This window comes from Lissotriton vulgaris, chromosome 1_2 (assembly GCF_964263255.1).
Source record: "Lissotriton vulgaris chromosome 1_2, aLisVul1.2, whole genome shotgun sequence".
Lineage (NCBI taxonomy): Eukaryota > Metazoa > Chordata > Amphibia > Caudata > Salamandridae > Lissotriton > Lissotriton vulgaris.
In genome coordinates, this window is record NC_141686.1 from 91,558,644 (window position 1) to 91,575,295 (window position 16,652).

Below are 16,652 nucleotides of genomic sequence, written 5' to 3' on the forward strand. Positions count from 1 at the left end.
GTGCAAAATTGCAGAAATACGATCTTAGCAAAACTGAAAGTAACTACTTACCAGGTTCAAAAGTTCAGGCTCATCATTAGTAGCCATTTCCTGTAGTGCTTCCTGAGGGGCCCCTCCAGAGTTCAGTTGCCAGTTGAAACTATTATGTGACCCTGCTCTGAACCTCAGAATAGTTACACATATGCCACAAAGGTCCTGAATTACAGCTAAGGGAGACAAGCAGGAGCCAGGCTGGAAGTTAAAATCCATTATTCAGCCCCTAATTCATTATTGTCAGTTGGGGCAGGGCAGGTGTTGTAACTAATTTTGCAACAATGAAAGCACTTAGCAAGTGCAAAAGATCACTAATCAGGGCGCACTAAGGAAGCAGGTGCCAGCTAAAAAAATATTCTGTGACACATTAATCAGCCCCAAATTAATTCAGGTCACTTGAGGCAGGGAAGGTGTGCTTTGCCGAAAATAATGTACACTGGACAACCAGAGGGTGTGGTGATGAAACAGAGGGTGGCATGGGTGGGCCAGAGGGTGGCATGAGTAGTCAGCGAGTGGCAGTGGTGACAGAGAGTGGCAGTGATGAAGAAGAGTGTCCCAAACAGGCTGGACACGTAGAAACAACAAGTTCGCGAAACTTGCGACCCGACAGGTAAGTTCGCAATTTGCGAAAGTGTACAAAACCCTTGCGAACTGGCAGAAACACGGGCGAACACAAAAAAAAAAAAAATCCGCTAATTCGCGGGAATTCGCGGATTTTGCGGATTGCGAATCCGCAAATCCGCAAAATTCGCGAACGCGAGATCCGCAAAATTCGCTCATGCTTAATACCATTGTGACTTTCACCACTGTGTAGTTATGGTTCCGCAGCACTTTCCCTTTAAAAGGCTTTTTTTTAAATACATTTTTATTTGTTTTAGATTCTCTCACGGCAAATGAATGACAGCCATTTTGCACTCATTCTACAGTATTAGATACTTCCCTCCTAGACCTCCCTCTTCTTCGGATTCATAATTAGTCCACAAATGTCCATCTTCATTGTTCCAATGCCTCCCTTCCTGAAGTTAAGGATGGCCGGAGCTGTTAACCTCCTACTATCTGTTCCACTACACTCAACTCTTGGTTCCCTCCCACCCTCTCTATATTTTCTAAATTGTTTTCATACACCTTCAAGCTTTATCAATTTATTTTTCCTTCTCCCTACAAAAGTCCCTTCATGTTTCCCATCTACCATTTGTTGGGGGGTGTTCCTGCGCAATGTCACTTTGATCCACTCTGTATCCCATATTCATCAGTAATTTTTGGCATCTCGTGTGGTTAGTCGGGTCCCACACCACCAAGGTTACCAGCTTTGGTGTCAGTGCCAACGAAACCCCTGTTGCTTTTTCCAGTGATGCGGCTATCGCCTTTCAGTATGTTTTTTAAAACTTTTTTTATTAGGTACAGGACTTGTAATGGGATCGCATACAGAGATAAAGTATTTATTTATTTATTTAGTTTTAATATTTATAAAGCGCTGCATATACCCGTGGGCGTCTTGGCGCTGATAAACCAGTTATTTGAGACGGACTGTAGGCGCTAAAGTGATCATTGAGTGAACAGCCAGGTTTTCAAAAGTTTACGGAATTGAAGAAGAGTGGAGCTTTGCCTGATGTTCAGAGGCAGAGTGTTCCAAAGCTTGGGGGCCGCCACCAGAAAACGCCGGTCGCCCCAGCTGACGGTTTTAGTGCGGGGTATGACCAGTTGATTGAGGGTAGCTGAACGTAAGGCTCTAGTTGGTTTGTGTTGTTGTAATTGATCTTTTAAAAAATGAGGTCCTTGATCGTTAAGTGCCTTGAATACAATGCAGAGGGATTTGAAGTGGATTCTTTTCCGCACCGTGAGCCAGTGAAAATCCTTTACGTTATTGGAGATGGATTCAAATTTTGTTTTGCCGGAGAGTAGACGTGCTGCCGCGTTTTGAATAGTCTGCAGTTTGGTAATTACTCTGGATTGAGCGTTGAGGAAGAGACCATTACAATAATCCAGGGATGAGAGGACAAGGGAGGTGACCAGTGTCTTGATGGCTGAGTCAGGAAGAAAAGGGCGTATTTTCCTGATCATCTTTAGTTTCAGGTGTGCTGTGGACACCGTTTTGTTGGCATGGTCCATGAAGTTTAAGCCATCATCAAAGATAATTCCAAGGTTCCTGACTTTGGTAGTTGGGGTAGGGGGGGTACCGAAGGTCTCTGGCCACCAGCTTGATGGCCAGGCTGGCAAAAGTGATCCAAAAATGAGTACCTCGGTTTTCTCAGAATTTAACTTTAGGCAGTTGGTAGCCATCCATTCTCCTATATCTAGGAGCCCTTTCTTGAATTTTTCGGCCACTTGATCTCCGTCCCCTTTGATTGCCAACACTAGTTGGGTATCATCGGCGTAGGAGGTTAGGCTCATCCCGTGTGCTTTGATGGTTTTAGCAAGGTCCGACACGTCGATATTAAAAAGTGTCGGACTCAGGGATGAGCCTTGGGGTACGCCACATGGAGCAGAGAGTTGGGCCGATTGAAAGGGTCCTAAGATGACAGCCTGCCACAAAGTGTGTGATTCGCATCACAACTGCTTCATCTGGTATCCGTACATATTTGTTACATAATTACTTTTGGTTAATTGTTTAATATTTGGCACCTCTTTCTTTTAACAACTGTGTAGTGTGGGTTCGTCAGGTGGTAATGCACAGATATTTCCTGTGAAGTTGTTCCATTTTCGCCACACCCGCTCTCACTTCTTCGGGCACCCTCTATGTACATACTCTGCCTTCTCTGCCACCATGGCCCCATCCATATCATTGCACCTTTCCCATTATGCCGGAATATTCTGGTTTCCCCAGTTTTTGGTAATGTTGAGTTTGGCTATTGTCATGCCTAGTATATTTAGGAGACATCGCTTGGGCCACAGTGGTACTGTGAAAATGTAAAATCTAATTCTTTTGTTTTTTAATTCAGCTGTGCCTCATCCATGCTCACTGTTGTCCTGTTTTCAGCCTGGCTCTATCCTTGACACCACACCTACACAAACATTAGGTAACAAAAATAAAATTGAGACATTGAAGGCTGCACTAACATGCAAAGTCAGCACAAAAGAACAGCTAATGTCTGCACTGTGGGTTTCAAGGGTTTTTTAAACAAAGGTCTCATAAAGTTTGCTCAGATAAACCTATCTTATCATGCAGCTTCAGGACGCTACAGTTACACAAAGCACCAAAGTTGTTGATTCTTACCGATTGTCTCATTTGTGTGTTTTTCCCAGAGCTCTATTGACCTTTGGGCGTTCCTTATCTGTGATCTTCCCTATTAAAATCCATATAACCATCAGCGTGCTCTCTCCTCGAGTATCTCTATGGCACTTGTCGGATGGAAACCCCATTCATTAATGCTTAATAAATAACCTATGGTTTGACTTCGCTCCAGTGTCGATTCCTCCTTACTTGATAAGAACCCGTGGCAAGAGTGGTGACCCTGCACCAAGCAGATTAAAATTAATCTGCTCCACAAATTGGCGCACGATCACGTGGCCCCATCAAAGGCTTGCATTTAGACCAGGGGAGGAGATTGGGTCGGTAAGACGAACTTTGCTGAGGGACGCACCACCTGAAGAGATTAGAGTTGCTCGTGATCCAAGGTGATTTTTCAGGTCTCTGACTCTGATCTTCCCGGCGGCTGCTGGCCTTGACTGAGACCTTCGGACGGTCATTTCTGGATCAGGGAGGATCGACCGGTGGGAGTTGAAGACTACACATGAGGTAAATCTGTATTGAACTGGTTCATTTGTTCGTTTGGTTAGGATTTTCTTAGTATTTGCTTGGTTTGGTATTTGTCTGGTATCTGCCTGAAATTTTGAAACTTAGACTTTGGACTTTGTTTTAGAAAACATTTTCTTTCAGGTAAATGTGAGAATATTTTTTATTTCTTTCTGTTTATAAGTTTTTATAGCTTATATAACATGCCTGTGTTTAGCACCTTTTGGAAGTTTTGTTGTTGCTGCTGCGATAAGCAGGATTAACAACAAAAGTGGTTCTGTTGGGTGGTAGCAAGAATTGCTTTAAAAGAAGGCTATAACAGTTCAAAACACAAAAAGTAAACCTCTCTGTGAACAACTGAAGTTCAAAACATTTTTATATAATAAAAACAGAATCACAATACACAGGAAATACTTCATTCCGTTTTAGGTTTCAATAAATGCTAAAACATGTGATAAGTGACTGTGGTGAACAAAGTGACTTGTGCATTGCATATAGTGACATATATATACAAATTTATACAATTGAGACGGGGAGGGGAAGGGGTGTTTTCTTTGTTGAAAGGCCAGTATTCAGAGTTAATACTCCAAGGAAACAGATGGTTACTGTACAAGTTCCTGGAGGTATCTTGACCAATTATGAGCGTCGGCGTTTCGACCCTATTGCGCCCCAATTGGTGGTCGCGGCGGGTCTTTATCAAGACAAGGAGTGGGGAAGGGCATGGGGGTCTGGTAAAACTGGAGATAAATCTGGAGGGAAGCCTGTCCGTCAACCCTGGGTATTGCGGGCTACGGTAGTAACGCTGGCGATCAATGCGATGTCAGAGCGCCATCTGAGCTGTCAGGATTGTGCTCGAGCAAAAAAAATAAAAATAAATAAGCAGAGCATTTTGGAAGCAATTCAGCCGGCGCCACCAGAAGGTAAGCCGATTTTGAGATGTACATCAAATATGGTATTTGTCCCATCATGTATAGTACATTAAAGAACAAATATACAAAAGGGGATCCCCATTTACAATGGCCATTAGAGGGAACCATGGACCCTCACAAACCCAAGTACTTAGAGAAACGATCTTTTTTAAAGAAAGTTAGGCCAGCTATGTTTGACAGTTAGCATATGTGGTGGAAAGAAGTGAAGGAGCGGCAGCTCAAGGCAGAGAAGGTACAAAGGAAGCAGGAAAGGAAAACAGAGTATCAGAAGTATTAGGAATTGAAGAAAAGAGAGCATAGGTTACTAACATCTAAAGAATATATAGTTAGACCAACTGTAGCAGTTCAGGTCAACCAAGAAGATGTGGACTCGGATATTGATGGGTTGTTGAGAGAATGACCCCGCCCCCATATTTACCCTTAACACTTCTTCCCCTTGGATCCCTAAATGTCACCCCCTTGTACCTCCAGCTCCCTCTCCTTTGCCCGCAGTTGTCCAGCTCCCTATTTTCGAATCAGTACCAGTACATTCCTTACCCCCTCCAACCCAGGCTACTGCACCCCCATCCCAGGCCTCTGCCCCTCCACCTCAGGCTACTACACCTGAAATGACTGATGATCCCGTACCTCCTGTATCTGTTCTGACCCCTCGAGTTCTTCATTCTACTGTACCTCAGTTTCGTCAGGGTGCAATAAGATTGATGGTATTAAATAGGTTGAGTGATCTAGAAATAGAGGTAGGAGATATGATTGATACAGGATTTTTCTGAAGGCGAGCTCCTTTGCCTCATAAATAAGCTTTCTCATCAAGTTATGGTTCAATGGGAGATGACTACAAGTCAGAACGGCCCAGATGATGTTAGAGCTGTTAATCGACAATGTCAGATAGGGGCCTTCCCTGTGAGTAGAGTTAATGCTGCCATAGCAACGATAATTGGAAATCGTAATGAACTCTCTTCCTCTACCTGAATAAGACCTATGAGGGAAGCTGCGCCGCAGTTCATTCCTGAAAGAGGGAATGCAGATAATGATGACCCTAATAGTCCCAATGCTAGAGGCCATTTTTTTGCATAATTGGATATATACGCCCTGGATAAGGACGGATGCACTCACTTTAAAAGTCTCCTTACCAGACATACGGAAACATCCTAGAGTATTTTATGATGATGTACAGGCAGCCATTGATTCTTGTATCATGACTCTAGCAGATATGATATGTTTTTTGGTATGATCCTGCCACCAGATATGTGGTGACTTACCCGGAAACAGGATCATGCTGTTGATTTGGAAGGAGATTGGGCTGCCATAATAACAGCTGATAGAGATAGGAAACCTGGTCAGGAACCTAGTCAGCTCATACTGGATCTTCTTGGTAACTTACTTACTTACATAACAACAATGGTTCCAGCTAGGAAAATAGATTGGGCACTCCTTACTGCTTGTAAACAAAAACAGGGAGAGCTCGACCTGATTTCTTTACTTGCTTTGAGGAAGTGTTCCAAGATTTTAGTGGTAAAGATACATCTACACCTATGGGTGCACATTTATTTGTAGATAGATTTGTGGAAAATTAGCTTCCTCAGATATCGGTTTGCTTAAAGAATTCTGAGAGCACATGGGCTTCAGTGACTCCGAAAGCTATATTAGATATGGCTCAATATTACCAGAATCAGGGTACCACTGAGCAAGAACGAAAAGAAGGAAAACTAAAAGAATTGAAAACTAAGGTGATGATGGTTCAGGCCTATGGACCCCAAGGTCGAGGCAGTGGCCAAAATTATGGTCAGCATTATAGGTAAGTGCCTCCAGTAGGGCCACCGCGTAGACAAACTTCATTAGGGCTGGATCAATGTGCTTATTGCAAAGAGAAAGGACATTGGTGTTCTGAATGTCCTGTTTTAGCTGCTGGTGGGAGGGAAAGGGAACAAGTGAATAGTAAAAGATGGACTACAGTTCCCCGACAACAGCCCCAGCAAGTTCAAGCTCCAGAGAGGAATAGGTCAGGAAACTATTTTGATCAACGAAATAATCAATATTCTATAGAGGATTGGTAATCAGGAAACTGTGGGAACACATTTTGCCTAGGACAGCGTAGGACAAGGAAGACCAGTTGAGATACCTGTAGATCAGTGAGAGCGCTATATAACAGCTACCATACTTGGGCAGGATCAGAAATTTTTAGTGGATACAGGGGCAACACATAGTGCGATATCTCAGAAACTGGTCCCTGGGACACCCTTGTCTGGCCAAATGATCACATCAATAGTAGGGGTGGGCGGAATTTGCGTAATCGCGTTATGCAAATCTCCGCGAAACGGTAAAAAATCTCTGCGAACACGCAAAAATTCCGGGAACACGCAGAATTGCTTGTTCACAATGCTTTTTTACTCTTCGCAATCGCTGTTTGCGTGCTCGGGGGGAAATATCTCACGAACACGCATTTGAGAACGCGAACAAGCAAAAAAAGTTGCGGAATGTAGAATTTTGGGCATTTTCGCGTTCTCCGTAGAACGTGAAATCACTCAAATTCCACAAATTTCACGAGCGGAACGGAATTTACCGCCCATGCCTAATCAATAGGGTTTGATGGAACACCAACTCCTAGCCCTGTGACCCAAAAACTACCTTTGCAGGTTGAGAATTTCATCACTACAGCCCCTTTTTTACTTCCCCCTCATGCTCCAGATAATCTGATGGAACTTGATCGTTTTTAATATTTCCATGCTGCTATACAATGGGCCAGATTCACAGAACTAACTTAAGACAAAATCCTAAACTTACTACTTTTAGTATTCACAGAAGTTAGGATTTTGTCTTAAGTTTGTTTTAAGACAGACTTAAGACAAAATCCTAACTTAAGTCTGTCTTAAGTTTGTCTTAAGTCTGTCTTAACCCCTTCCATGCTCATGACGGAACGGTTCGGTGATGAGCGTCGGTTGAGCCGTGCTCATGACGGAACCGTTCTGTCATGAGCCAATAGGCTCATTAGAACCTTCAGCACAGCGCGAAAATTCGCGCCGCGCTGAAGGCCTTAAGCAAAACTTAAGACAAAATCCTAACTTCTGTGAATACCAAAAGTAGTAAGTTTAGGTTTTTATCTTAAGTTAGTTCTGTGAATCGGGCCCATTGTTCCCCATCTGGAGTACATTTTATTTTTGGGGAAAAGACATTACCTAAACAATATAATTTTTCTTTATGTTTGGATCTTGATGCTGTCCCTTCATGAATGAACATTTCCCCAGTACATAAACAAGTCAGAGAGGATTCTTCCTTACCAAGGGTCCCACAATATAAAATATCAAAAGAAGGTGAGGATGCATTGATATCTATCATTGACGACATAATACATACTGGAGTTGTTGAGGAAGCTTCGTCTAATGTATGCAATAGCCCCATTCTAAAAAAGGGCGATGGAACAAGGGATAAGATTTACAGATTTGTGATTGATTTGAGGGAGGTTAACAAAATCGTGATCCCTCAATATCCAGTTGTCTTTGATATTACGACTTTGTTGACATTAATCCCACCTACAGCAACGGTATTCTGTGTTATCGACCTTAAAAATACCTTTTTCTCTATTCCTATACATGAAAACAGTAGATATCTTTTGGGGTTTTCATTACGAGGTCGCTCATTTAGATTTTGTAGGGCTCCACAAAGCCATACAGAAAACCCTAGCATTTACAGTCAGGTACTTAAGCGACAGTTGGATGAACTTCTTTTGCCACCAGGAGTTACACTAGTGCAATATGTTGATGATATTTTGCTAGCTGCAGACACAGTTGAGCATTGGAAAGAGGCCACTCTCTCCCTTTTACAGCACCTTGCTGTCAAAGGACATAAAGTCTCTAACAATAAACTGCAATATTGCCAATCTGAGGTCACTTATTTAGGTCACCTCTTGTCTAAGGAAGGTCGCACTCCGACTAAAGACAGGAATCAAACTATTGTAAAAATTCCTATTTCAAGTACCCAAAAAGAAGTCAGGGCACTTAGTGGAATTACTTCCTACTAAAGACAGTGGATCCCAAATTTCTCCCTTATCATCCAACCTCTTTTGTCTCTTGTTACTAAAGACAGTCCCTCTCCTCTACCATGGACATCTGAATGTCAGGAAGCATAGCAGCAGCTTCACGCACCCCTTTGCTCTGCTCCAGTGTTAGGCACTCCAAGATTATGCAAAGCCTTTCATATTATATGTACAAGAGAGGGAAGGATGTGCATTGTCAGGTTTTCCACAGCCATATGGTAATAAGCATGGCCCCTGTGCTTATTTCTCAGCTGTATTAGACCCAGTGGCCAGAGGACTTCCACGTTGTCTCAGAGCAGTTGCCGCCACAGCGATTTCTATACAGCAATCTGAGGGAATAGTGTTGAGTAACAAGCTTATGGTTATGGTACCACATTCTGTGGATGCACTCCTGAATCAGACTAAGACACAACACTTGACTAGCGCTAGACTCACTGGATACAAACTCACGCTTTTGGCACCTCATATCACACTTAAGAGATGCTTGAGATTGAACACAGCTACATTGTTACCTTTGCAAGCAGAACAAGCTCATGATTTGCATGACTGTATTTTTCTCACAGTAAGGGAAGAATAGATCTAAAGGATACAACTTTGTTAGACCCTGAGGGAGAACTATGGGTGGACGGTTCTTGTCTAAAACTATCTGATGGCAATACCTCTGCATCCTATGCCATAACTACATTACAGACTGTGGTGGAAGCTGCCTGTATCCCACAAAAGTCTGCCCAAGCAGCTGAACTCATTGCGCTCTTGAGAGCTTGCAAACTTAGTCAGAGATTAAGAGTAAACATTTATACAGATAGTCAGTGTGCATTTGGTGTGGCACACAACTTTGGCAAGCTCTGGTAGGAACAGGGATTCCTAACCTCCCATGGCTCTAAAACACAACATGGTGAATTAGTAAATAGTCTTCTTACTGCTTTGACATTGTCAAATGTAGTGCCCACAAGAAAGTTACAGACAAAGTTGGACAAGGAAATGCTTTTGCTGACGAAGTTGCATGAGATACTGCAAGTGCACTTGCAAGTAAAATGTATGTACTATGATCCCAAGCTGAAAGATTGGAAAACATGTATACAGAGGTTAAGGATATACGGCAATCAGCCACTGAACAAGAAAGGGCAGAAGGGCAAAAGGAAGTAGAGTTAGATGATGCATGTTGGAGATCAAAAGATATGTTGAAATGGCAATTGCCCTATGCCTATGCATTGCCTTTTGTAACTATGGCTCATCGACCTGCTCACCTTAGTGCCAAGAACATTATTTCCCAATTAGATCCAGTCTGGGACAGTCCGTTTATTCGGAAAATGGCTGAACATTTGGTTAACAATTGTATGATCTGTTTGCAGCACAATCCTGGGAAGGGAATATCAACCCCTACTGGTGGATTTTCTCCACCTCAGGTTCCCTTTGAAGCACTCCAAATGGACTACATCCCAACAAAACAATAACTCGTGTGGGGACCCCAGAGAAGAGGGTGAACACAAGGAGGTTGTTGGATTAACAAATATTGTTTAGGCCTGTACTATGGGAATAAGATAAATTTATCACCAAATATAGAAATGAAATGTTTTGCATATAATAAAAAACAATCTAGAAAGCTTTATAATAGTAACTGGAAAATGATGAGGAGAATGCGGGGATTATAATGTGTTGAATTTATGAAATGTTGATTGTTGTGAAAAACAAATATGAAGAAATTTCAGCTTTTATAACAAGTATTTTATACTTTTGTCTTAAATTTAGAGTGGTTTTAATTGAAAAATTGTCCTGAAGAAGGTGACCATCTAGATCACCGAAACGCCGCGTCGACATATTTTTCTTTGTTTAATTGTATATTGTATTTAAATCATGAAATGTTTTTTATGAATAAATGTGATGTTTTTAATCAACGATATTTGTATAAATAGATAATAAATCTCGGAGATATATTTGATAAATCCCTTTGTCTTCACATCCTCATTGGCTCTACTTGATTTATGATTCAAATGTTTGAAATTGATTTATCTTGTTGAAATTGTAAATTTGTCAATCCTTATACAACCCCAGATACAACTTAGTGTTTCACCACCTCTCTTTGATTTGGATCCCTTAGAGACTGCAGTCTCCTTACTAAAAAACATATGAGAAGGGAATCTTTACATTTGTTTCATCTTCCCTAACTTGTGCCTCTCCAAAATGTTTGCTGTGGAGAGGGCTCACAGGACTCTAGGGCGGCCACCGAAGCCGGGATTCCCGCCTAGGGCCATAATAGCCCGGCTATTCAATTTCAGGGACCGGGCCACGATCCTTCAACATATCCGCAACACGGTCCCGCCCATATTTGACAATCACAACATCCATATCTTCCCAGACTATACGAGGAAGGTGCAGGATCTCCGTAACAACTTCCTAAGGTTTAAGCGAAGGATGCGAAGCCAGAATATTAAATACAGCTTTCTATTCCCGGCCAGGCTCCGAGTACAACACGGCGACAAGACACACTTTTTTGTTAAAACCGTCGGAGGCAGATGATTGGATGGACTCGCTGGGTCTGGCAGGCCACAAGCAAACACAGGGCTGGCAGGAGCAGAGACGTTGGAGTGGGCAGCGGCGGAACCAACGAGGGGGAGAGGGAGATCAGCACCCGAGAACATGTGATCTAGCAGAAGGAGGGCGTATCACGGTGAGACCGGATGGCACTCTTCGGGCGGAACTAGAGGCGATCCCGACCCAGAACCAGTTCTCCCCATTATGTTTGGTACAAGAAACACAGTCGGAGTCGGGTGGTGCCTCCAGCCCGGCCGTTGAGAACTCAGGAGACAAATGATTGGGGAACCCGGTGGTAAGAAAAGCGGGCTCATGGACACTGTGAGTATCTCTATTTTTTGACCCATGGGGAACTGTTCAGGCCTGAGAGACTTGTAAAAGGGGCGATTCGCCCGGAGGCTTAGGGGACAGAGGGGGCTGGCGCGAAACCTGGTTCTTAAAGAGGTTACACTATTGCGCTAACTGTAGGCTTAACGGGCCGGCTGTAGAGTACTGAGGCGGACTGGCTAGACCAGTGGTCAGGCGGGGCTGCGCAGGTCAGTCGGCTGAACATCCAAACGGGGGGAGAGAGATTCTTCCGGACTTGGGTACGTAAGTTATTGTGTTTTTCTACTCCTTGATTACAAGTTGAGGGGGGTGGTCTAGAGGGTTGGTGGAGCTGTGGGGCGGGGTTCTGAGTCCTCTGACCGGGACCGGGTTAGGAGAACGCAGAACTACCGCCTGTGGGTGGGGGGTGTTGGGGTTCCTTGTTCTGGTTTTGTTGGGGTTTCTGCCGGGTATAAATGTAGTAGCTTCACGGGACACACAAGATGTCTGCTTTCTGGGGGGTCATACTCCACTATTACGGGGGGTCCCTCGTATGATAGAGGGGTGCTAAGCTATCACCAACTGCTAACAAATGATGGGTGATACTCAAAGATATAAACTGATGACATGGAATGTCAGGGGGCTCAATTACATGATTAAGCGAATCAGGGTGGCCACCTGCATCAGGAGCTATGGGGTACGGCTAGCCTTGTTACAGGAGACGCACCTTTGGGGGGAACTGTCTTAAATATGTCCAACGTGGATGGCAGGGACAGTCTTTTGCCACATCCTACTCGGGTTTGCCAGAGGTGCACTGATTTGGGTGGTGCCGGGATTTCTTTTCAAGGTCATACACACTAAGCAGGAACCGGAGGGGAGGTTTGTGCTGGTGGTAGGGACACTAGATGGGTATAGTATTTGCCTGGTAAATATTTATGCTCCAAACAGTGATGATGGGGAGTTTCTAGGTCGGGTGCTGGGACAGTTAGATCTGGACCCGGACACAGAACTACTTATTGCAGGAGACTTTAATTGCGCCCTTGATGGAGAATTGGATAGGTACCCCCCAAAATCGGATGCTAAGCCACAAACGAGAGAAGCGATGGGCCAGATGCTCCAGAGTTATGTCTTATTAGATGCATGGAGGCACCGCAACCCTGCTCGTCGGGTGTACTCGTGCCACACGCCTGATGCCAATACCCTTAGTAGACTAGACTATTTCTTTCTCCAGGGAACGGCAATGCACCGAGTAACAGAGATCCAATTTTTGGCTCGAAACTTGTCCGATCACTCCCCGCTCCTGCTCACATACTCGTTAGACAGACCACGGCCTAAGGTCCCACTGTGGTGGCTATGGGCGACCCGACCTACAAAGATGCTATTTTACAAGGGCTCGAGGTGTATCTGGAGGGCAACTGGGGCTCAGCTAGCACCAGGGCAACTGAATGAGATGCAATGAAAATGGTAATTCGAGGGATCTGTTTGTCCACGGAGGTGGGGGTAAAAAAGGTGTTAGAGCGGGATCTCCGACGGTATGAGGAACGCCTGGCGGCACTGGAAAAAGACTTTCCCACAGACAAGGAGAGGCTGCTGGAATGGACTGCCACGCGCCAGCAGCTAGGGGACACATGGGCCTCGCTCAGCAAATTTAATAGAACTGCCAGCAGGCGGAGATGGTACACAGAGGGCGACAAGGCTGGGCGGTTACTAGCACGTCTCACTCGGGCGGAAACTCAACCCCACCTGATTCTGGCACTGACGAACGATTTGGGCCAGATGGTATATACCCAGCAGGAAATCAATAGCGTATTTCGGTCCCATTTATGTAAAATATACTCCGAGTCTCAGCCCTCCACAGGCACTGAGGGTGTGGAGGTATATCTTGAAGGGTTGCAGCTGCCCTGTATAGACGTGGACAGTCAGGAGGAATTGGGAGGCCCCCTTCGGGAGGAGTAAATACGAGCGGCGAAAGCCCACCTGAAGACGGCAAAGTCCCCCGGGGTGGACGGATTAGCCGCCAAACTCTGTAAGGAGTATAAGGGGTCCTGATCCCAAAGCTCCTCGAAATTATGGTGGAGGCCCACAACCGAGGCTCTCTCCCAGATTCCATGCAGGCAGCAATGATAGTTATGATTCCCAAGCCGGGTAACGACCCCCTTCTTCCTGGTTCATATAGGCCTGAATCCACGCTGAATGTGGATCTGAAAATTTTCAGTCAGATGCTGGCAAGTAGACTCTTTCCCTATCTCAGATGGCTGGTCCAAGATGACCCGTCTGGATTTATTCCGGGCAGGAATACGCTAAAGAATATTCATTGCCTAGCCCATGTAATACAAGATTTGGGGGGACGAGCCAAGCAGAACACCCTAGTATTTCTCGACATCGAACAAGCATTCGACTCGATCCATTGGGCCTATCTTTGGAAGGTACTTTTGAAAATGGGATTAGGGGAAGGATTTGTAAATTGGATAAAACTGCTTTATGCTCAGCCAGTGGCAAAGGGCCGCACGGGACGATACGTGGCGGACATAATACCCATAACGAGGAGGACGCACCAAGGGTGCCCGCTCTCCCCCTTACTCTTTGCCCAGGCAATGGAACCGCTGGCGTGTCATCTCTGCACGGTACTCGAGGGACAGGGCATACGGGTGGGGGTCATGGAGGACGTAGTGTCACTGTACGCTGATGATGCGTTGATTTACCTTAATCGGACTACACAGTCATTGCCGACTCTGATGACTGCACTGTCGCAGCTTACGGCTGCTTCTGGGCTTGCAGTTAATAAAACAAAATCCCAGCTTTACGCTATTGGAGACCAGACCGCCTGGGAGGGGTCCAATGCCTGGAGTTGGGACTTCCATGGGTAGAAGTCACGCTTTGCTACTTGGGGATATGGATTTGATGGAACGAGGCGATCTTCTTCCAGCATAACATGAGGAGGATAATCCGGGGTCTACAGGGGAGTATCGCCTTCTGGAACACCCTTAAGCTTTCACTGATGGGGAAGATTGCCTTAATAAAAATGGTGGTCCACCCGCGCTGTCTGTACACAAGGTTCTTTTTATGAACTTCCGCACCAGGTCTTCAGGGAATTGGATTCCCTGCTGGTCCTCTTACTGTGGAACGGTAAGCGGTGTAGGGTGAGTTTGAAGGTTCTGAAACATAGGTGTGGCACAGGGGGTTTGGAAGTCCCGGACCTAGAACTTTATTATTTTGCGTCACAACTACAACATCCTATTGCATGGCTAGATACGGACCCCTCTTGGGAGAGGTCCTTACTGGCCGGTACGTATGGGAGCAAGCTGTTGGGAGCACTGTTGTGGCAGGCAGGGGGGCGACGAGACCATGGCCCTCCACTGGTGTGGCTGGTGGCCACGATATGGAATCGGGTGGTACGGCGCCTAATTCGAGACAGGCAGGTCGCCCCTGAGATGGATCTCTGGCTGATGCCACCCTTTGCCCGGATGGAACAGGTCATGTCAACAGACAAGTGGAAGGCGGGGGGCTGCCTAATGCTGTCTGACCTTTATCCGGACAATACATTTATCACGTATTAGGAGGCGGTGACCTCCTTCGAGCTGGGATCGGGGCCATTTCTGCAATGCGTCAAAATAGCGGTGACAGCGCGGCAGCTATGGCCCTTGTTTCCGGAGGCTCCGGTGAATACCCATACCCTGGTTACCATGATAGCGATGGCAGGGGGACGTACGTTTGTGACACACCTCTACAGGGCCTTGAGGGAGGATAAAAAGCTGGGTCCTGTGACGTTTGAAGTGAACACAAGTGGTAGCAGGTGTGTCTGCAGGAGATTACCCCATGAGAGTAGGAAAAAATACAGAAGAGTGTGCGGAAGGTGTCGGTGAGTAACAGCTTCAAGCAAATGCAATATAATATTATACATATGACTTACCTCTCACCAAGAGACTTCAGGCCATTGATTACACGAGAGACTCACACTGCCCGAGATGCCGTAGTGCGCAGGCGGATTTTGTACATATGGTGTGGGCGTGCCCTGTAAACCAGTCGTATTGGGAGGCGGTCCTGGATGATCTGACAAAGGTGACGGGTGGATAGTAGACCTGGACCCGCATGCTTGTCTCCTGGGCTTGATCCCTCGGGATCCCAAGAGGAAAGTAAGCAGGCGATTTTTGATGCTGGGCCTGATTGTAGCCTGGCGACGCATTGCGATCCATTGGTTTGCCCAACAGGGCCCGTCACTGACGAAATGGAGGGCGGATCTGCGGGAGTGGGCACTAGTGGAGGAGGGGCACATGCTTAACACCAGGAGGGATGACAAACTACCGGAGGTCCTACTGGCTTGGGGGGCAATGCTTCAGGAGATGGCGAGACAGGACTCCCAGTTGACACAGGGCAGTTCTGGGGCAAAGCCCTCTGGGCAGGGGGAGGCCCCAGGGCACGAAGGAGAGACACACAGTGACCCAACATAGGGATTAGATACCCTAGACCTCAATCCTACAGACCCAGCAGCAAGAGGTGGGGATGGTGAGGGGGGTGTTGGGGGGGTGGCGGGAAGGGGGGGTGAGTTTTTCTTACAGTTGTGTTAAGCGACAATGAAGCTGTGAATATGCTCGCCAAAGGAATCTCCATAATCATAATCATTGTATTGTTGCTGATTTACGATCCACTTCAGCAGAGGCGGTTAAGCTGTATGTTTGTACCTTGCTTGTTTTAATGATCTGGAGATATAAACCTAATAAAGAAATAATAAAATAAAAAAACCCACGCCTTCAGTAGTAAGGTACGATCTACGACCAAGGAAGGGAAGGAGCAGATAGAGATACTGGAGGGCCGATTTCAATTAGCGGAACGGTTCGGCTGAGGCGCGGTTGGATCACAGAATCGGCTGAACTAGGTTCAGAGAGGGTTGTGATACGTGTTCAGTGTTGCCTGGATCTCTCTCTCTCCGACCTGTGATCGTATTGATACCGAGAAGGAGAAATGCAGAAATTGGGATCTAAGTTGCAGTTGCGAAACAAAGACAAGACTCTGTGTATGGTGACTCTGATCATACTATTGATAATGTTGGCAGCACTTTTTTGGACAATGGAGAAAATTATTCCAGCTCGAA

General features: G+C 45.5%; 1 protein-coding gene across 1 annotated transcript in view; it reads right to left on the minus strand.

Annotated features, from left to right (window-relative positions):
* LOC147733975 (adenosine deaminase 2-like) overlaps positions 1 to 16,652 on the minus strand; it is a 316,988-nt gene that overhangs the window by 85,467 nt on the left and 214,869 nt on the right. The gene's annotated exons all lie outside the window — the stretch shown is intronic.